Source organism: Neovison vison, chromosome 12 (genome assembly GCF_020171115.1).
Source record: "Neovison vison isolate M4711 chromosome 12, ASM_NN_V1, whole genome shotgun sequence".
Taxonomy (NCBI): Eukaryota; Metazoa; Chordata; class Mammalia; order Carnivora; family Mustelidae; genus Neogale; species Neogale vison.
In genome coordinates this window covers 57718254-57740875 of record NC_058102.1, presented here as the reverse complement: position 1 = coordinate 57740875, position 22622 = coordinate 57718254, and the positions used below count along the sequence as shown (strand labels likewise).

Genomic DNA, 22622 nt, shown 5'->3' with positions numbered 1-22622 from the left:
GTAATATCATTTTTAAAATCCTGGACTCTATAAAGAACATAACAAGATCAAATGGGCAAGAATTTCAAAAGAGAAGCTCCACTAATGGATAGGTAATTTCTAGATACCCTAGGGAACTTACAGAGACATGGCTTCTCAGAGCTACTTGATGACTTTTTTGTACTCTACCATTTACATTATGTTAAAACATAACTTAATTTTTATCCATAATATACCTTACATGTAATTCCCTTGAGGAAATACATATGCCCATGTATGAATCTTCCATATACCTCAAAAGTTAAAAAAATTACAATAGAAAACTTTCTAAACTAAATCATACAATTCTTTGCCTTCTTGAACAAGTTAAATTATTCTCTAGGATCCAGAATCATTAATAAGATCATCAACTACCATAATGAACATGTTATAAATACTGATTCAGCTCTAGGAATACTAATTCACAAACTATATAATCTCAAAACTAAGTTTTTAAATTCTTGCTTCTAACACTTGAAACCTGACCCCTCTTCACTATCAAGATGCTAGCCATCACTTCTTGCTCCTATTCATGTATGTTTCTCCAGTAACACTTCCATTGTCCCTTTTTTTGCCATTCCTCACCTATTATAGTCTAAAACACCAAGTATCATAAGTTGTCAAAACTAGAAAAAGTTTCCGAGTAAGAGCAAAGGTCACATAAAAAAAGTAAGATATGCAAACTTCTGTAAGCAGTTTTGCTTGAAAAAGATGCAAAGATGGGAATTTTTCACTTTAAAAGTCTGATAAAAGCCAGTAATATCTTAACAATTGATTTCTACCTAGTTCTTAGATTTATTTTCATGAAGCCAATCAGCCCAAAGAACACATTTAATGGACAATAAATTTACTAGTAATTAGGAAAACACCCTTATGAGAGAATAACTTACAGTTACAAAAAAGACTAAAAATAAAAATGCTTATTATATTACTGGGCTCCATCCTGGCCAGAAAAATAGCTTTAACATTCCTCTATTAAAAAAGAAAAAAAGAAAAAAAAAAACTCTCAAAGAAAAATTTTGGTTTCAAATATTGTAGAACACTTTCTTGCCAACCTATTTTACCACTTCTAACTTCATACTTGTACTATTTTCATATCACCATGTCCTAAGGCAGATTAAAAATAGAAATGCAGTCCTGTATCTTCTAACAACTTATCCCTATTAACATTTTATCAGCACTAGGAAACAAGTAAAATAACACCTTAATGAAAAGTAACAGATATCACAAATTTTTCCAGTGTTCTTTAAAAAAGGCTATTTTGTGGAACCTGCAGGAAGTGTATTCTAGTCATGAGTGGAAAAAAAAATAATAGTAAAAAGATGTAAACTCCCCCCAATTTAGATTTAATGCAATTCTGAACAAAACTTCAAATAACTAGCTTTTTAAAAATTTAACCAAATGAATCCAAAGTTCATCTGCAAAAACAGGGAAGACTAGCTAAGAAAATTGTGAAAAGGAATCACGTATTTTTATAGTCTACAGAATATGAAACAGTACAGTACTGCTATATGAATAAGGCCCAGACAGTGCCTGTTAGCCTCCTTTTAGGTTTTATATTACATATTCCTGTCAAAAGCTGATAAAATCTATAACTCTTTCCCCAGAAAACTGCATATGTACAAGCTGTATACATCAAGGAATCCATGGAAAGATCTACCAAGGAATCCTCTTAAAGCCTATCTATAGGACTCCTGAGGCCAATGGACCCCAAGTTAAAGATCCCTAGTAAATGAAGCAGAACAATTGCTCAAATCTAGTAACTTATGATCAAAATTAGCAATTCAAAGCAGTAAGAAAAGAGATCACCAACATAAATTCTAAGAAAACGAGGTACTTGGAAAAAACTGGAAACTAGCAACCCATTTTTCATACAATACGGCAAAATAAACTCCATACATATTAAAACACTATGTTTCAAGATCTTTACACTATGTAGAAAAAATAAACAAAATAGGTGAACATTTAGTTCCTCCCACAACAGGTCATATTTTCTAGGCAAAGAAGTCCTAAAAGAAATCACAAATAAGAAAAAGCACTGCATTTAGACTACATAAAAATAGCAAACTTCTGAATATATAAAACCATAAGCAATTTAATAGTAATAAACTTAAAATAAAAAACCTGCCAAAAAATATGAAAAGCAAAAAATAAATAAATAAATAAAAATTAAAAATATGAAGAGCAAAGGGCTATATCCATAAATAGCTGTTACCAATAGGAAAAACATTAACATCGACCACAGAAAAATACATTAAAATGCCTCAAACAGCTAATTCACAAAAATGAGAAAACTGCATTTATAAACATTAAAAAGCTGAACTTCACTAGTTATCGGAAAGAAAAAAAAAATTAATGAGCTACTATTTTTCAGCCATCAAATTGATGGTGGTATGGGAAATGCTTTTCAAAACAACAAAGCTTTATTAAGTGTGTGTATTAGTTTAAACACCCTTTGAAGCAGTAATTTTGAATAAATACTGTAAGATGCTGTTCATGACTCATGTGTAAGGATGTTCACTGCAGCATTATTTATACCAAAGAAAAAGTCAACAAACAAATGGCCAATAAAAGAAATGTTTAATAAGTCACAGTACATTGTTATTAGAAATAACAATATTCCGTAACCACTTAAAAACATTTGCAGAGTATTTGATGATTTGGGATATTTTCACGACATAATATTACGCAGCCATTAAACATTTTTAAAAGACTATTATATATTAAAAAAAAAAAAAAGTGAAGTATTTTTAAAAGAATAAGGAAATGGGAAAATATCCACAATGTAATACTGAATTAAAAGAACAGGAATGAAATTATGGTCCAAAGGAAAAACTAACTATCAATATTTATTGAACAATCCTATTTACTGACTGACTGATCAACCATGGAAAAATAACAAAAATCACCAAAACATTTAGAGTGTTTATTTCTAAATGTTGCTAATTTTCAATACTTTCCAAATGTGTTATAAGCGTAAAAAAAAATAGTATTTAAATATATAAATCATATATTCAAATCACAATTTAAAGAAAAAAGAATTTTAATGGTTTATGGTTTAATCAAACCTTTTTGTCTAAACTACATTTTGTGATATTTAAAATCTACAAAACTAAAAAGGTTTTAAATGACCCCAGTAATTTAGTATTCATGCCTTAAATAATCTAGTCCTAATATTATTTATGTTACATATATGACAAAATTTTGTGGTATTTTAACTATGAAACAAAAATTTCAAAACATGCTTGTTATTGAAAGAACAGCAAACAAATAGTGGACATTCAGACAATTCATTGGTCTTAGTTTTAAGTTTATAGAAATATACTTGCCTTTCTAACAAACAGCAAAATTATCTTCCTAAGAAATATTTATATTATACATTATGTTCCTCAGTGTTTTCAAGTACCTTTTATAATCTTCAGCATTAACCTAAGAGGCAACCATCTGTATATTCAAATGAAAACATAAGTTTAAATATACAAACCAAAATATTCCACTTCACTTCACTTCACATTTCACTTCACTCTGGAAGTGCAAAGCGTATCAAGTCCTAAGATCAAAGTTCTTTTCTTAACTTAAATATATACGTGTACAAAAATACACATACAAACACACAAATACAGAAAATACAACACATTTTCAACTCTAAACTTCTGAAAGAATCTCACAGGAAGTGGGGGAAGGGTGTGCTGGGTAATCCACCTCATAAGTATAAAAAGGGAAAAGATTACACAACTGCCCTCTAAATATAATTTCTGTGTAGAAGAATCCAGAGGTCCAGGAATTATATGAATGGCTAATTTTCTGTTGAGAAAAAAGAATTATCTTTCCTATCACTCCATTCTATCTTGTATGTGATGTCATTTTTTAAAAATCCACCAACCAAAACTATTCCTTTCAATTACATCTACTTAATACTAACAGAACTTGCTTTGGGCAAGAAAAACATCCCTAACCAACCATTATAAAGTACTAGTTACTTCTTCATTTGACAGATAACTGATTTAAACTTAAGTGTTAATATAACCAACCCAGAAACCAATTATTGTACACACAACACAGGTGACATTTATGAAAACCAGTTACAAGTTTTGAGTCCACTAAGAAATAATCTGCGCAGTAACAAAATTATATCAAATTGTATAACACTTATCCCAGGGGTGTTATATAAGATTTAAATATAGTGACACAACCACTGTAAACTAAAATAATCAGTAGCATACTTACAACTAACTTCTTTAAGAAACGAAAACTAAGAACACTAAGAATTCAAACACGATTATATCTCATACACATGTATATGGTGCAGTTTTTTTAAAGACTCAACTGATTTTTTTTTTCATTGATGGTTAACTTTATTCCTCATAAGGGCCTCAGTGTAGTTAATTCTCTTAAGAATTCTTTGTAAAAAAATTTGCCAAGTTTTATTTCACATATAATAAAATGCTTAAAAAAAAAAGACTTTAATTTTAAAAGTCAGAATAATAAAAATGACCAAACTGAAGCAGTTATGGACAAGAGATCAGAGACTGAAAAAAACCTAAAACTCAGATGCAAGTAGGATCAGAAGCACACAAACTGATAATTAGGACTTCATTAACTTAGACTGAGATTTGATTTTTCCAATGCTCTTTCCCCCTCATATTTCCAAAACTCAAAACTGCTTCTATTTTGTAAACATTCCCTGATAAGAGAACTGGTAAAATTAGGGTTAAAAATGTATTTGCAGATATGCAGTTCAATTAAATGTACTTCCCCTGGGACCACCACTAGGTGCTGATCTTTATCTCCCTAAATATACACTTGAACCCAGCAATACCCCAAAAGTGAAATTATAATCGAGAACCACAAGTGACAATCATTTTTACAGAAAATTAAGTTCACAGCTTCTCAGAGAATCGGAAAAATATAAAAAAGAGTTTGAGCCCGATATAAGAGTAAAACACAAGAGAAACGTTTTCCTTAAAAAATGTGGAAATTTGGGGATAACAAAATGAAACTCCTCAAGAATGAGGAAAATTAAATCTAGAACCCAAATGGCGTCCAACAAGAACATTAGATCTTGAAAATGAATATTGCGCTTGCGCAGCCACCGCCCCGCCAGCTGCACAACTGCAGCTAGAGCCCGACCCCGCAAGATCACGTGCTCCCATGCAGCGCCCGCCCGCAGCTCCGCAACCGCGCAGGCGCACACACAACTCCCGCAGCCGCCATAATGCGGTCTTGACTCTTCATAAATACAATAGTAATTTAAGAAAATGTGGTTATAACAGCCCCTAGGAGTCATATATACCTTTCGGGGCGGGAGATGAGGGAGGGGGAACCAAGTTCCTTCCTACAGAGCCGTTCCGCGCAACCGTCCTCAACGCGGCCGCTTCAGTATCGCGCGCTTCAGTCGCCGCGCCGCCGCTGCCGCCGCCGCCTCCGCAGATTCAAAAACAAACCCGCTTCTCCCTTGCACGCGCCGGGGCCGTTATGCAAATTAATGTAGGCGGGGCTACATGGGCGTAATATTGGCCACGCCCGTGGTACTAACAGCCAATAGGCCCACGGATCAGCCTTTCCCCATGCAAATCTCCTGGTTTTTTATTTGAATGAGGAAAATTGGCCACGCCTCCTGCCTTGGAAAGGAGAAGGAAGTCTGAGGTGGTGGCGCTGCGCCTTTCAGTTGCAGTGTGAGGTGTGTTTTGAGTGGAGCTTCGCTCAACCAGTGAGTAGCACTTTGTTAGCGCCCTCTATGAGCCTTAGGAAAGAAGGAAGGAAATAGGTACGTGAGAGTTAAAGAGCGGAGAGAAAGATTTTTGGAAAAGGCTGAAGTATATTTGTTCATTATTTGTATTAAAAATTCACAAAGTATACTTTAAACTGTAAGTAATGAGAGAATGGCGAAGACACGTATTTTCTTTCAGTTTTGTGCCAGAGCTAGCACTTCCAATCATACCCTTCTACCGGAAGTTGCATCCCTTATATGCAATTTTATATTGGGAGCCAATCTTTAATGAAGGCCGTGAGATGCAGTAGAGAAGATGCTACTCAGTTTGTTGGGAGATCTGGGCTCACATCCAAGTACTCCTGTCTTCTTGCCTGTTTCTTGGAACACGTGTGTTAACACAGTTTTCTCATCTCTGAAATGGTGATAGTGACTGTGCTTCAAATCCGTTAAGAGAGGTCAATGACAGGATAAATGTAAAGTTCTTTTGCAAAGCAAGAAGAGCCTGACAAATAGTTCGTAAGGTTTGGTTATCTTGTTTTTTAATATAATTTTCCCCTTAATCTATTCATTCCGTTTTTATTTAGCAATCAGTGTTCTAGAACTATATTAGGTGCCTGTCCTCAAGAAATCTATACTAGTGGAAACAAAAGTAAACAGGACATTGTAAGCAATAACAAATTAGTGGAGGACGCTTGATACTTATTTTTGTAATTCTGGTCTTTCAACGTAGTTGAAATCCTGGGTGGCTTTAGGAGAATCGCCTAATCCAGAGTTGGAGAATCAGTAATGCCTTCCTAGAAAAGGTGAACTCTAAAATGAAACCCGATTTAAAAGATTATTTGCCTAAAAGGTGAACTTTATTGTAGAATAATGAAGGATCACTTGAAAGGTAAATAAGTCAAGAAATAACACAGATTTGCATTGTTTTATTGCTAAGCTTTGTAAAGTACTTTACACAGAACATAGTACATGATTGTTCAAAAAAATTATACAGTCTCAATTATAACGATGTATTATAATTTATTTAGTACATAGGTGCTCAGTTATAAAATACTCAACAATTTGTAAATATTAATATCAATATCAAAAGCTTCATTCTATAATAAGACAAATGGGATTGGAATAATAGAGCACATCAGATTTCACTTTGTATGTTTTCTATAAATAAAAAAGAATCGTGTTTATAATAGTTCACTCTCAATGGCAAAGGGAAAAATAATTCAGCATTAACTCACCAACTGGTCATTTTTCATAGATATGCTCATCTTCTAGACCTGCCTCCCTAAGACTCTAACTAGACAGTTTTATTGTATTTTAATCTCCCACAATATACTCAACTACACATTTATAGTTTCTTCAGCCATTCTAACTGCTGGATGATCTAAGCAATCTTAGCTTCATTCAACAATTACAGTATTTATTATGTACTCACATACTATTCTAGGCACTAAAGATGCCCAGAGGAAATGGCACTCCCTCTCATGGAGATAAAAAACATATATACTGATAAATATTATTAAATCATTACTATCACGACGCCTGGCTGGCTCAGGTGGTTGAAGCATCTGCCTTCAGCTAAGGTCATGATCCCAGGGTCCTGGGATTGAGCCCCACATTGGGCTCCCTGCTCAGCAGAGACTCTACTTCTTCCTCTCTTTCCCTCCCTCTGCCTCTCCCCTTCCCCCACCCCCAGGCCCCCCCAAACTCGTGAGCTCTCTCTTTCACTCTGCTTTCTTTCTCAAATAAATAAAATCTTTTTTAAAAGCATTACTATCATGAAGATATATGCTAAATATAAAAGAAATACAGAATAAGAGGACCTAAATCTTGCTCATAGAATATAGGAAAATTCCTTACCTGTTTCTTGTAATAAGTGTGATGCCTGACCTGACTCATAATGAAGAGTTTCATGTGGCTGTCAGAATAATATAAAAAGAATTCAAGTTAGGTAAAACAGAAATTCAAAATATTTCTCATTCTCTATGGCACTAGGCATTGGTCAATCAGAAACAGACTCGAAAACCGTCTACTTCATCCCTTAGTTGTAGGATTGTGAAGAGGTCCAGTGCTTCTTCAGCTGGGGACCTAAGCAGACTGGATGGTAGGAGGAGTATTCACAGGTGGGGCATCTACTTACCAATCAGTACTGAAGGATTTCAATATTTTATCCACCTTTTTGGCCTTATTTATACAAACAGACTGAATATTCTAGGGGAAAAAATGCTGTAGTAAAGCAAAATCACAGAACTTCTCACAAAAAAATAATAAAAAACCAAAAACCTAAAATAATAAACATAAATGAATTTCAGTTGTAGCTATTGAGCAGCAATTGTACAAATAGCATGAACTTGAAAAAGGAACAGCTAATGAGGAAAACTGAAGTTTCTAATACTACAAAATCAGACCACCTAATGTAGTGATTGCAAAAATGGGCTTTGAAAGTTTACTACCTAAATTAGAATCCTGTTGCTGCTACTTTACTGCTGCACATTCTAAACTGCTCTATACAAATGGTTCCTGAAATATGAAATGGGGATGATAAAAAATAGCCCCTGTCTGCTGAGGTTTTTATGAAGATTAAATTCTGGTAAAACATTTCAAATAATACTGAATATATAGTAATATCTCAATAAGTGGTCAGCTAATAGTAATCATCCTAATGGTGGTAGTAGTAGAAGTAATAATAGTACTTGTCAGAATGGTAAAAGTGCAGACATAGCTCAGCTTGAGCAGTTTCTATCTGTACATCCTGTACACTATCTGTACATCTGTACTATATATCTGTATACTATCATGAAGAAGAAATATGAATTAACCTGATAATTTTTATTATTGTCCTCCAATTTCCAGAGAATTTTACTGAAGTGTTAAGTAGACAAGCCTGGGAAAACTCAAGAAGCAATTCTGGGAATAGGAAATGTGGAACACTGGATTCCAGGATGATCTCTATTTCTTTATGTTCATACCATGTATAATCCTCTCCCCTTAAGTATGGGCAGAATCCATGACTTACTTCTAGGCAATAGAGTATAGCAAAAGTGAATAAATTTTGCAGTTGTAATTAATGATTCAAATAAATTGATTTCAACTTAACCAACCAAAAGGGATATTACCTTGGAGAGATCTGCCTTAACCTGGAAAAAGCCCTTTGTTTTTGTTTTTTGTTTTTATTTAAAGATTTTTTTTTTAATTCTTATTTGAGACAGAGCATAAGCAGAGAGAGAAGCAGGCTGTCCACTGAACAAGGAACCCAATGTGGGACTCACTTCCAGGACCCTGGGATCATGACCTGACCCAAAGGCAAACACTTAACCAATTGAGACACCCAGGCATCCCTGAAAAAATCCCTTTGGAAAGGAGCTGGACCTTCCCTGAGGAGAGACTTTCTCCTTGCTGGCTTGACACAGTAAGAAACTATGTTGAAGAAACCAACATAGAAATTTACTAAACTGACCTACAGAATCTGTGGGTAGCCTGAAAGTAGCCTTCAGCCAACAGGCAGGAAAAAGCCAGGACCCTTAATCATATAACCACAAGGAAATAAATTCTATAAATAAACCAAATGAGCTTGGAAGTAGGTTCTTTACTAGATAAATATTTGAATGAAAATACAGCACAAATAGTACCTTGATTGTACCCTTGGGATTCTGTGAGCAGAAGATCCATCTAAATCATATCAAAAATCCTGACCCACAGAAACCAAGATAATAGATCCATATTTCTTTAACCAAGATAACAGATGCATATTTCTTAAGTTACTTTTGTCGTAATTTCTACATGGCAATAGAAAACTAATAGAGAAAGTCACCAGAGAAGGGAAGAGGTATCTAAACCATTTTCCAAGGTACATAGGTGATCTAAATGAATTAAATGGGCTCTATTAGAAGATATTTAACTGGCACTCAATAAAAAGGATAGAACCAGTACTATAATTATATCTCAGCAAAACAGGCCTCTTTTCTGGTCCCCATATTATAATGTGCCATATATATCATAACCACACACACAGATTTATAAGAACACACGGATGCCTTTGTCACTCAAATTCTGACACTCAGCAGTACCATAATGGCTACTGTGATCTTAAAACATCTGCTCTGTTAATATTACCAAAGGCCTCCGGGGAATGCTTCTCCATATTTTTTGCTCTGTGTCCTCAAAATAAAAGCCAATTGTCAGAATACTGTGGAGGTCAGTGGATTGAGACACTCACACAACTTCAAAGTATGCAAGATAAATTTTAAAAATTAACTTTTCATATCCTTCCTCTCTGTTAGTACAGAGTCAATAGATTTTTTTCCTTAGCAGTCATTTGCCAGTAGTGTCAAGCCTCCATTTTCTTGCCTTTCTCAGATTCCTGTTTGTGGTTCTGTAGATACTCAGAACGTATTACAATATTCTCAAAATTTGTCCTTAGCTTCTGGAAAACTTTTTGAAATATCAAATAATGTATATTAATCATATATTTGTATACCATACATGTAGATATTGATGTAATTTAAATGAAACATATTTAACTTTAAATTAGCAACTAAATTACATTGAGTTCTAGAACTATAAAGATTTTATTTTAATAAAAATATTTTGATCCTGAACAACCAATGTGTCAAAGATGAAATCAAAAGAGAAAAAAAATACCTTGAGACGAACAAAAATGGAAATACAATAAACAAAAACTTATGTGATGCAGCAAAAGCAGTTCTAAGAGGGAAGTTCATAGCAATAAATTTCTACATCAAGAAACAAGAAAAATCTCAAACAACCGAACTTTACATGGCAAAGAACTCAAAAGAGTTCACTAAACAAGCCCAAAGTTAACAGAAGGAAGGAAATAGCAAATATCAGAGTGGAAATAAATGAAATAGAGATTCAAAAAGCAATAGAAAAGATTAATGAAACTGAGCTGGTTTTCAGAAGATAAACAGAATTGGCAAAACTTTATATAGACTCACTAAGAAAAAAATACTCAAATAATATCAGAAATGAAAGAGGAGATGTTACAACTGATACCACAGAAATACAAGGAATCATAAGACACTACTATGAACAATTATATGCCAAGAAGTTGGACAACCAAGAAGAAATGAATAAACTCCTAGAAATAATCTATTAAGAATGAAGCCTGAGGAAATTGAAAATCTGAACACGCTGATTACTAGTAAGGAGAATTAGTAATCAAAAACCATCTGACAGCAAAGCCGAGGACCAGATAGTTTTACTAAAGATTTCTACCAAATTAAAAAGGCATTAAGGGGTGCCTGGGTGGCTCAGTCAGTGAAGCATCCAACTCTTGATTTTACCATATGTCATGATCTCAGGGTTGTGAGATCAAGCCCTGCATCAGGGTCCATGCTCAGCAGGAAGTCTGCTTGAGATTCTGTCCCTCTCACCCTCCCTCTGTCCCTTCCCTCGCTCGCATGCATGCTTTCTCAAATATATAAATATTTAGAAAATAAATAAATAAAAATGAATTAATATCAGTTATTATCAAAATCATCCAAAAAACAGAAGGGAACACTTTCAAACTCATAAGGTTAGCATTACCTTGATAACAAAACCAGAGAAAGACACCACAAGAAAAAAAGTTAACAGACTAATACCCCTAATGAACAGAGATTGCAAAAGTCTTCAACAAAATATTAGCAAACCAAATTCAACAATACATTAAAAAGATCATACACCATGATCAAATGGGATTTATTCCAGAGATACAAGGATGGTTCAATCTGTAAATCCATCAATGAGATATACCACATTAAAATGGGCAAAAATCATATGATCATCTCAAAAGATGCAGAAAAAGCATTTGACAAATTCAACATCAATTTATGATAACAACTCTCAGTAAAGTAGGTAAGAGGAAATTTACCCCAACATAATAATGGCCATCTATGACAAGTCCATGGTTAACATCATCTTTAGCCGTGAACAGCTGAAAGCTTTTCCTTTAAGATTAGGAACAAGACAGAGATGCCCCCTCTTGCCACTTTTATTCAACATTGTATTAGAAGTCCCAGCTGGAATAATTAGTTAGGAAAAAGAAATAAAGTCAACCAAATCAGGAAGGAAAGAAAACTGTCACTATTTGTGGTTGATATAATATACATATAGAGAACCCTGAGGACTCCTCCAAAGAACTAACTGTTAGAACAAATAAATTCAGTTAAGTTGCATGATACAAGATCAATATAGAAAAATGTTGCCTTTCTATACACTAGTAAAAAACTACTAGAATGAGAAATTGAAAAAGAATTTCATTTACAATTGCATCAAAAAAGATAAAATACCTAGGAATAAATTTAACCAAGGTGGGAATATGAAAGATTCTACACTGAAAACTATAAGAAATTGATGAAAAAAATTAAAGAAGATACAAATAAGTGGAAAATATTCCATGTTCATGGATTTGAAAAATTGATATTAAAAATGTCCAGACAACCTGAGATAATCTATAGATTTAATACACTTCCTATCAAAATTCCAATGACATTTTTCACAGAAACAGAACAAAATTCCTAAAATTTGCATGGAACCATTAAAAAAAACACAAATAGCCAAAGCAATCTTAAGAAAGCAGAACAAAACTGGAGGAACCATGCTCCCTGATTTCAAATTATATTACAAAGCTATAGTAATCAAAACAGTGTGGTATTGGTGTAAGAACAGGTACATAGGTCAATGGAACAAAAGAGCCCAGAAATGAAACTACATATATGTGGACAATAAATTTATGACAAAGGAACCAGGAATATACAATGAGGAAAGGACTCTTCAGTAAATGGTGTTGGGAAATCTGAACCAGCTACATGCAAAGGAATGAAATTTGACTACTATCTTATACTACACAAAAATTAACTCAAAATGGATTAAAGAGTTGAATGAAAGACCTGAAACCATGAAACTACTAGAAGAAAACATAGGTAGTAAGCTTCTTGACAACTTTCTTAGAGATAATGTTTTGGATTTGACACCAAAAAACATGAAAGAGACTGCATACTCTCACAGGATTTTCCTTCAGGAATCCAATGAGATTTTCACAAAAGAAGAGCGGGCAGAATCCTGAGAAAGATTCTTTCACCATGCTCGGTGTGAGAGGGGATCAACAGCCACTGCTGAAAACCATATTTTCTGTTCTCCTGTAGAACTTAATTTGCAGTGAAAAGGGCACCAAAAACTGTAGGGCAGAAAGAATGCTCTATCCTTGGAGGAGGAGCAGGAAGACAGGCCACGCCTCATACTACATCTTCAGGAGAGACAGAAACACTTATGAAGTCCATACCCCAAGACCTAAGTTTACAGTGACTACTTACAGCTATTACTTAATCTGAACATCATAGTATGCTCCCCTCCCTTACCCACTACCTCATGCCAAAATGATTTGATTTTTAAAATAATAGTACAATATGACTTGGAGAGCTACAAGAGATAGATTCTCCCTGGGGAGCAGCACAAATAAAGACCCATATGATCAAAATTTAAAAAACACAGCAATGGAGATGAATAATGTTTAGATGAGCTCATTAGTAAACACAATGCAGGGAAGCAAAGAATCAATAAATTTGAAGATAGGTCAATAAAAATTACCCAAAAATGAAATTCAAAAAGAAAAAAAACAAAAACAAAAAGAGAATATCCAAGAGATGTGAGACAATATCAAATGGTCTGATATATGCATAATTAGAATCCCAGAGAAAAGAAAGAACAGGGCAGAATATTTGAATAACAGCCAGAAATTTTCTAGAATTACTAACAAACACTAAGTCACAGGCCATAGAGCTCAGAGAACACCAAGTTGGATAAATACCAAAACCCACTTTTTAAGCATGTCATATTCAAATAGCAGCAAACCAAAGACAAACAAAAATCTTAACGGTATCTAAAGAAAAAGATACATTACCTTTAGAGAGACAAGGCTTAGAATTATAACACATGTCTCACCAAAAACTATCGACGCAAGAGAACAATAAAGTGACATTTTTCAAGTGCAGAAAGGAAAAAAAAACTCATAATTCTATGCTCAGCAATAGTATCCTTAAAAATGAAGATGACTGCCTATGGCTAGCTAAGGAGTATGTGATTTTTTTATCTAAGGGTTGTGAATTCGAGATCACTTTAAAAAATAATAATATCTAAAAAAATGAAGATGAAATTAAAATGTTCTCAGACAATTCAAAACTGAAGGAATCCATTGCCAGTAAAACTTCAAGAAAGCTTAAGAAATGTTCTTTAGAGAGAAAACATAGATCAAAATAAAGAAGTGAAGAATGTCAAAAAGAATAAATGAAAATAAAATATTTTTAATTGCTCTAAAAGATAACTTAGTGTTTTGTTTTGTTTTAAAGATTTTATTTATTTATTTGACAGAGAGAGAGAGATCACAAGTAGGCAGAGAAGCAGGCTCCCCGCTGAGTAGAGAGCCGGATGTGGAGCTTGATCCCAGGACTCAAATCATGACCTGAGCTGAAGGCAGAGGCTTAACCCACTAGCCACCCTGGTGCCCCAAGATAACTTAGTGTTTAAAGCAAAAGGGCATTCTACCATTCCATGAGGACAGTTACATTAGATGATAGGGACATAGTAAGACTAGTGAATTTTATGAGATGAACAGATCACCACACTTCATTTGCTGTAAAATGAATTTTTTGGTTGGAAACAATGCATTCCAAAGAATTTTAGAATATAGAATTTAGAAGAGTAAGGCATTCTGTAAATCCATGGGCTGTGGTGGTTTGGACTGAAGCATCACAGGCAGGAAAAGTAAATATGCTTCCAAAAGTAAAAGTCTCAGGACATCTGGGTAGCTCAATTGGCTAAGCATCTTCCTTCAGCTCAGGTTATGATCCCAGGGTCCTGGGACCTGGATCCTGCATTGGGCTCCTTGCTTATCCAGGAAACTGCCTCTCCCTCAGCCTGCCTCTCCCCTGCTTGTGCCCTCCCTTTATCTCTCTGAAAAATAAATAAGTAAAATCTTTTTAAAAAAATAATAATAATAAAGGCTCTTCCAGTGAGAATGAAATGTACCCTTTGATGGAATTGATCTAACATGATTAACCTACTACCAAGGTTGATTTATCCTCCAGGGAATGGTCCCAAATCAAAGGTTCATTTTTAGTCTCTGCTGTTGTAGCTTGGGTTCATTGCAGTGGTTTTGGTCAGTGAAGATCCATGTTGCTAAGTCCATGCATAATCTCCATTCCTGCTTACACAATCACTTTTAAGCAAAAGCCCATTTGGTAAGGACAGGGACACTGAGGAAAAGTGATACCTGGTATCTACAGAGTGGGTCATCTTTTTCACCTTATTGTGAATATCCTTTTTTGTGAGATTCCTCTTTGATAATATTTATATGGTACACAAATATCTCCGTACTGCTCACTTGGAGAGGTCTATCCACTACCTCTACCCCAGATTGCCATGTCACCAATCTTCCACTTCTGTTCTTTGTCCCTGACCATTCAGCCATATGTCAGCAATTACCCATGAATTAATATAGATCATAATTCTGGTGAACTCTGGTCTAGATACAGTAGACAGCTAAATGTACCACTTGAAATTCTGCCCAATGAGAGGATTTTCCTTCACTGGTATTCAAGTCCACCCAGAGTAGGATTGTGGTACTGCAGTAATTCAATTTCAGGTGGTGTCAGCATTTGCTTCAGAATCATCTTTAAACCAGGCCCAATTTTTTTCTTAGCTATAGGCATTCCCAATGCATTTATAGGTACAAATTGAAAGAAAGGAGGCAGTGTAGCAGGAGATGGAGCTAAGACTCCTACAACTTACTTTTTAATGTAGGAGTTTCTCAAGGCCTATCGAGACTGATGATAGAGTGCTGTTGTATATACTTTATTTTATGGTGATAAGTCATACAACACTCAGCTCATGATCAGCAGCTTGGGTCACATAGTAACTTGGTGGCTTGTGGTGAAGTTACCAGTCTGTATTAGGGCCAATGATATGAAAAAAACCTTTTCCCAAAAGGACAGTAGTAATCTGCAGAAGATGGTGTAGCTTTGCTTCAAAGGCCTATAGGAGCCTGCCAAAGACTCCTATAGGATAAGACAATATCCTCATCTACCATAGATGGCAAAAGCACAATCATATCAGTTGGGTTATATTGTTCAAATGGCAGAGCAGATTTTGCAGCAGCCTACATTTGATAATGAGATTCCTCCAGGATCTGCACCAAACCAGGAACATTTTGGGTTACCCAGTAAGTGGATCAGAGTAGTATATACAGCTCTAGTTTATGTTACCTCAAAATCCAAAGACTCCCAATAGGCACTGTGTCTCCTTCTTCCTAGAAAGTGGTATCCGATGGAGCAATTTGTCCTTTATCTTGGAAGAGATGCCTTCCAAGTCCATACCCTGCATGCTGGACCCTGTAAAGTAACCAACTCAAGAAAGTTCCTTACCTGGATCTGAAGCTAGAAATTTAATACTCTGAACTCACTGTTTGTTTGTTTGTTTCTTGAAGTTCTACAGTGCACGTAGAAGCAAGTGGACAACAATATTGTTTTTCCTCTAAGATAATCCATGGCAAGAGCATATTTACAGGCACTTGATTGCTGGTGACAAGGTCAAGCATTATTGCTTGCACTATTACAATTTTGATATATTTTGCTGCTTCATGTGAAGGCTACCAATTTACCACTGACAACAGTGTCATTAATTCTAAATTTAGGCAGATTGGAGAATCAATTCTGAAGTCCTATCATCATATTTCTGTTCCTCTGGACCAATTTCCAGTATCAATAACAATATCAGCTATGGTTTAATAAGAAAAGCAGAGAACCTAGTGAATCTTAGGGAATTGGAAGAGATTAATTAGAGCATTTGAACCTTCTATACCAGTAGTAGGAGCCAGGGAAGTTACAATTCAGGAAAGGTAGTTACAGGAACAGGAGTCACCAACTAATTAATTTGAAAAATCAGTCATATATAGCTGCATAAGTGGGACTGCAAAAGGAAAGCTATTGCTTCAGTGACATTATTGCTACCGTGGGTCCAAATCAAGTGTTTGTTTCTCATCATTAACTATGGCAGATAAGAAGACAAGGTGGAGGTGAAGTAGAAAAGAGCAAGGACAATTTGGTTGCCAAGTTCTTTTTTTTTAATCACATATGACTAGAATGGCTCTCAGAGAGTAATGGCCACTACTTCACTTCAGCCTTCTGAAATACATTTCAAATCATTAAAAAGAGACCTATATATTGTTTTGTTTTACTTTATTTTTGTTTTTTAAAGTAGACTCCATTCCCACCTTAGAGCCCATTGTGGGGCTTGAATTCATGACCTCGAAATCAAGACCAGACCTGAGATCAAGAATCAGATGATTAACCAACTAAACCCCCCAGGCTTCCCCCAAAAGAGACCTATATGTTAAAATATTTTGGTTGCAAGTTTGAGTAATAAGCAAGATAAAGAAAAGTCCTATGCACTTTAGCTAAGGATTGGGTTAAGAGAGTGTGTGTGCCATGGGTGGATATTTGGTGGGTGGGTGAAGGATGGAGACACAATATGCTATATTTGAAGAAACAAAAATCACATTGATATCAGACTTCTCCTCTGTTATATTAAATACCAACTACTTAATGAAGCAATATCGTTAGAGTTTTGAGGAAGAAAGGATGGGACATTAGAATTTATGTTTAAATTGTGTTTCAGGTAGAAAAGTAACATTTATTCTTAGATACTCAAAAGCTTTGGAAAATATCTGACTTATTTATCCCTTAAGAAAAGCTACTGATAGCTTTAGACATACTTACCTAAAAGATTAACCAAAATTAATACCTCTGGAATTAGAAATTTGGGGTATTAATTCAAAAGACTTGGGGCACCTGGGTGGCTCAGTGGGTTAAAGCCTCTGCCTTCAGCTTGCCTCATGAACCCAAGGTCCTGGGATTGAGCCCCACATGGGGATCTCTGCTCAGCAGGAAGCCTGCATCCTCCTCCCTCTCTCTCTCTCTCTCTCTCTCTCTCTGCCTGCCTCTCTGCATACTTGTGATCTCTATCTGTCAAATAAATAAAATCTTAAAAAAAAAAAAAAAAGACTTATTTAAGGGCACCTAGGTGTCTCAGTCAGTCAAGCATCTGCCTTCAGCTCAGGTCATGATCTCCAGGTCCTGGGATTAAGTCCTGCATCAGGCTTCCTGCTCAGTGGGGAGTCTGCTCTCCCTCTGCCACTCCCTCCCCCACTCATGCATGCACTCTCTCTCTCAAAAATCAATAAAATCTTTTAAAAACTTAAATGAAAATAAGACTTATTTAAAAGAACTGTTGGTAGGCACAGTACACAAGGCCTGATGAGAATTATGAAAACAATAATTCAAGAAGCCACACCAGATTGACATTACCACCCTAATCATCTTGCAAGAATGCAAAAGTATAGATGCTTCCTTACCAGTGGAATTTGGACAAAATTTTAAAACAAGTCTGATTATGAATACTATTTTTCTTTAGGAAGCAGAAAATGCTTCTTGAGAATAGCTTAACCCCCAATCAAAATATATAGTTAATTTCAGAGTTTCAATGAAACAATCATAAGCCATCTAGTCCCAGGACTATAAGGAAGTACATTAAAATTATGATGTTGCAAGAAAAAAAAAAAGATGATGTTGCCTTATTAAAATGATAGAATTTTAACTAGATATTTGTTGTTGTTGTTGTTGTTTTTTAATTTGGGATTATTTTTCAAGTTGTCTTTCATGAACAGATTATAAATTTGTTAGTTGCAGCAGTTCCGCTTCCAGGTAAGATGTGGTCAGTCTCACAATGCCTAGTCTCAAAGTCCTGCTAGAGGTACTTATACATACAGCATCAAACTCCAAATCTCACCCTCAAGATGTTTGAAACCTGAGGTGAACTCAAAGTAAATTTGCAATCCAAAGCCAACAGAGCATAATGCCTGATCAGATCAAAGCCATGTCTCTCATTCTAGCCTCCTGAAGTGGAAAAGATATTCACTCACTAGGACAAAATAGTATTTCAGTTGGATATATAATTGGAGATATAATGTTTAACATATAATAAAAAAAAAAATACAAGACCTGCAAATATCAGGGAAAATGTGATTTGTAATCAAGAGAAAATATAGCCATTAGAAGCAGACCCAAAAAGTGACCCAGATATTGGAATTGGCAGACAAGGACTTTTAAACTAGTATCATAAATGTGTTAAGGAAAACAAAAGAAAAGATATATAAAACAGGTGAAAATATATAGAACTTAATAAAAATTAATCTCTAAAAAAGCAAATAGGGGCAATTGGCTGGCTCATTTGGTAGAGTATTCAGCTCTTGATTTCAGGGTTATGAGTTCAAGCCCCACATTCGGCATAGAAGTCACCAAAACCAATAATTTAAAAAAAAAAAAAAAAAGATTAAGAGCAAATAGATATCCTAGAACTGAGAGATACAATAACTGAAATTAAGAATTCATTGTACAGGCCTAACAGCAAGCTGGACTTAGGCAAAAAGATCAGTGAATTTGAAGAAAAGTCAATATATATTATCCAGACTAAAGCACAGAGAAAGGAACAAGAAAAAAGAGATGGTATGGTGGGAGAAGAGAGCAATTGAGAGAATTTTGGTAACTTCTTTGTTATTTTCATTTTGAATGTTTTTTCTGCTACATCTTCTTTCTCTCCTTCTGGAATACCATGAGGATGCATGTAAGATATTTTTTAAAATTTTTTAATTTTTTGAACATTCTTTTATGCTCTTTTTTGTATTTTCTCTTACGTTCTTTTCTGTAGTTTCTCTGATACCCAACAATTGCTCTCTGGATAAATTTGGGAATATCAACCTCTTCCTTTTATCCAGAAATGGAAAATTCCCTCAGCACAAAAGTCTCAATAGAGTATCATTATCTTTTTTTTTTTTTTTTTAAGATTTATTTATTTACTTGACAGACAGAGATCACAAGTAGACAGAGAGGCAGGCAGAGAGAGAGGGAGAAGCAGGCTTCCCACCAAGCAGAGAGCCTGATGCGGACTCGATCCCAGGACCTTGAGATCATGACCTGAGCTGAAGGCAGAGGCATCAACCCACTGGGCCACCCAGGCACCCCAATAGAGTATCATTATCTTTACTAAGATACTCTATCATGTTCTTTAGATAGTGCACAATACCCACGATAAGAATAATAGAAAGCTATTTAAACAGAACAGTGACAAGATCAGATTTATACCTTAGTATTAATATTACTGTGGGGTCTCCTGGGTGGCTCCAGTTAGTTGAGCATCTGACTCTCGGTTTTGGCTCAGGTCGTGAGCTCATGTTAAGCAGAGAGTCTGCTTAAAGATTCTCTCCCTCTGGCTCCCCCTCCCCTGGCTTTCATGCACATGCTCTCTCTCTCCCTCTCTCTGTCTCTCACTCTCTCTATCTCTAAAATAAATAAACCTTTAAAAAATATTAATATTACTATTTATAACCCCTACTGGAATAATGAATTCTGTGAAGTAGAGATAGAATCGCCATATGATCCAGGAATTCCGCTTCTAGGTATTTATACAAGGAAAAACAAAAACACTAACTCAAAAAAGTATATGCACCCCCATATTCATCTTCAATTATTCACAGTAGCCAAGACAGGAAAAAACCTGAGTATCAATCAATAGATGAATGGATAGAGAAAATGTGGTGTATATATACAGTGGAATATTATTCGGCCATAAAAAGGAATGAAATTGTGTCATATGTGACATCCATGTTGACATGGATGAACCTTGAGAGCATTATAGTAAGTGAAATAAGTCAGACAGAGAAAGATAAATACTGTATGATCTCACTTATATGTTGTATCTTGTAAAACCAAGCTTACAGATGCAGAGAACAGATAGATGGTTGCCAGAAATGGAAGTTAGGGTTGGGCAAAATGGGTTAAGGGGGTCAAATAGTACAAACATCCAGTTATAAAATAAATAAATCACGGGGATGTAATATATAGTTTGGTGACCTTAGTTAATAGTACCGTAAAGTCTATTTGAAAGTCTCTAAGTCTCTAAGATCTTTAAAGTTCTCATCACAAGAAAAATAATTTTGTAACTACATATAGTAATAGATGTTATCTTGACTTATTGTGATTATTTTGCAATATACAAATAGTGAATCATTATGCTGTACACCTGAAATTTGTATAATGTTTATGTCAATTACATCTCAATTGAAAAAAAATAGACATCCCATCTCAAAAAAGTGATACAGGAAAATTTGAACAGTGATTTAACTTTTGTTGATACAGAGACATGATATTATATCTGTGATTTAAGTTAGTATGGTGGAGTAAAGAAAAGTGGGGGGCAATATATAAGACAAAAATGACCATGCACTGATAATTATTGAAGTTTAATAATGAATTTCATGGGAGTTCATTATACTATTTTTTCCATTCTCCCTACTTTTATGTATCTTTACAATTTTCTTGATAATTTATAAAAACAATCAAGATTAAGGATTTTTAATAGAGTAATTATAAGATAGGAAAATAAATAATATCTAAAAAGAGCTAAGTAAAGTTTTTTAAATTTATTTTTTATTTATTTTTGGCATAACAGTATTCATTATTTTTTAAGCTAAGTAAATTTTGAAAAAGAATAGTAAAGAAAGGAGACAGGCTTCCCAAATATTAAGATATACTACAAAAGCAGAGTAACCAAAACAGTGATGTACTGACAGAGGAACAAAGTGATATATACATAGTTCAAAATAAAGAGCCCAGAAACAGATCCTTGTATAAAAGAAAAGTTGTTATATAACAAAGACTGCATCATGAGTCAACTGGTAGAGGAAGAGGAGAGATTGAAAGATATAATTTTTATGAAAATAACTCATTACAAAGATAAAATTTAGATCAACAGTTGTGTCCTTATAAGTACTGTATGGTTTCTTTTATATGTATAATCTATAAAAGCCAAATTCATAAAAACAGAGTAGGATGGTGGTTACCATAGGCTGGGAGGCAGGGTTGGTTAAAGGGTACACATTTTCAGTTAGAAGATGAACAAATTTGGGAGATCTAATGCATAGCATTGTGATATAAACACTGTATTATATACTTAAAAGCTGCTAAGTGAGTAGAATTTATATGTTCTCATCACAAAAAAGAAATGGGAATTGTGTCACATGATAGAAGTATTAACTAATACTATGGTGGTAATTATTTTGCAGTATCTAAGAGAACTGAATCAACACACTGTTCACCTTAAATTTCAATAGTGTTTTGTATCTATTTTACTTTACTAAAGCTGAAAAAAACATTTTTTCATTGAAAAATTAAATCATCATAGTTAAAATATTAAAACTTTCAGAATAAAAAATGTTGGTGGAAGACTACATCATGTTGGGGGTATTGGCAGGGAGGAAAGGATTCTTAAGAACCCGAAAGCATACCTCTTGAAGGGAGGAAATGGTGGAGTTCTTTTATATCAAAATTGTATGACAAAGGATACTAAAAAAATTTTAGATCCTGGACCGATGGATAAGATATTTATCAGTGATTACAACTGATAAAGGATTAATATTTAGGATACACAGGAAACTTATAGTAATCAGTGAAAAAATGACAGAAACCCAATGATCAAATGGGTAAAGGATATGAACACAGAAGAAGAAATGTTCTACATCACCAATAATCAGAAAAATATACTTTTTAAAATGGGAAATCTGAATAGGCCACAATTTAGAGAACTCTAAACCCAGATTGTACCACAGATGAATTCTTTAATACAGTTGAGGAAATAATACTAATACCACACAAATTCTTTGATAAAACTCAAGAGGAAGGAACACTTTCTAATTCATTTTGTGAAGTCAGAATCACCTTAATACCGAAAACTGCTAAAGACATTGCAAAAACACAAAAATTTAAAAATTGGACAAATTAAAGAATCT

General features: G+C 34.5%; 1 protein-coding gene across 1 annotated transcript in view; it reads right to left on the bottom strand.

Moving 5' to 3' along the window:
* Window positions 1-5432, bottom strand: part of LOC122891294 (activating transcription factor 7 interacting protein) — a 121379-nt gene extending 115947 nt beyond the window's left edge. Inside the window, exon 1 of the mRNA XM_044226843.1 lies at window positions 5312-5432. The gene's annotated coding sequence lies outside the window, so the exon portion shown is untranslated. The remainder of the gene's footprint in view (window positions 1-5311) is intronic.
* Between the last annotated feature and the right edge of the window lie 17190 nt (window positions 5433-22622).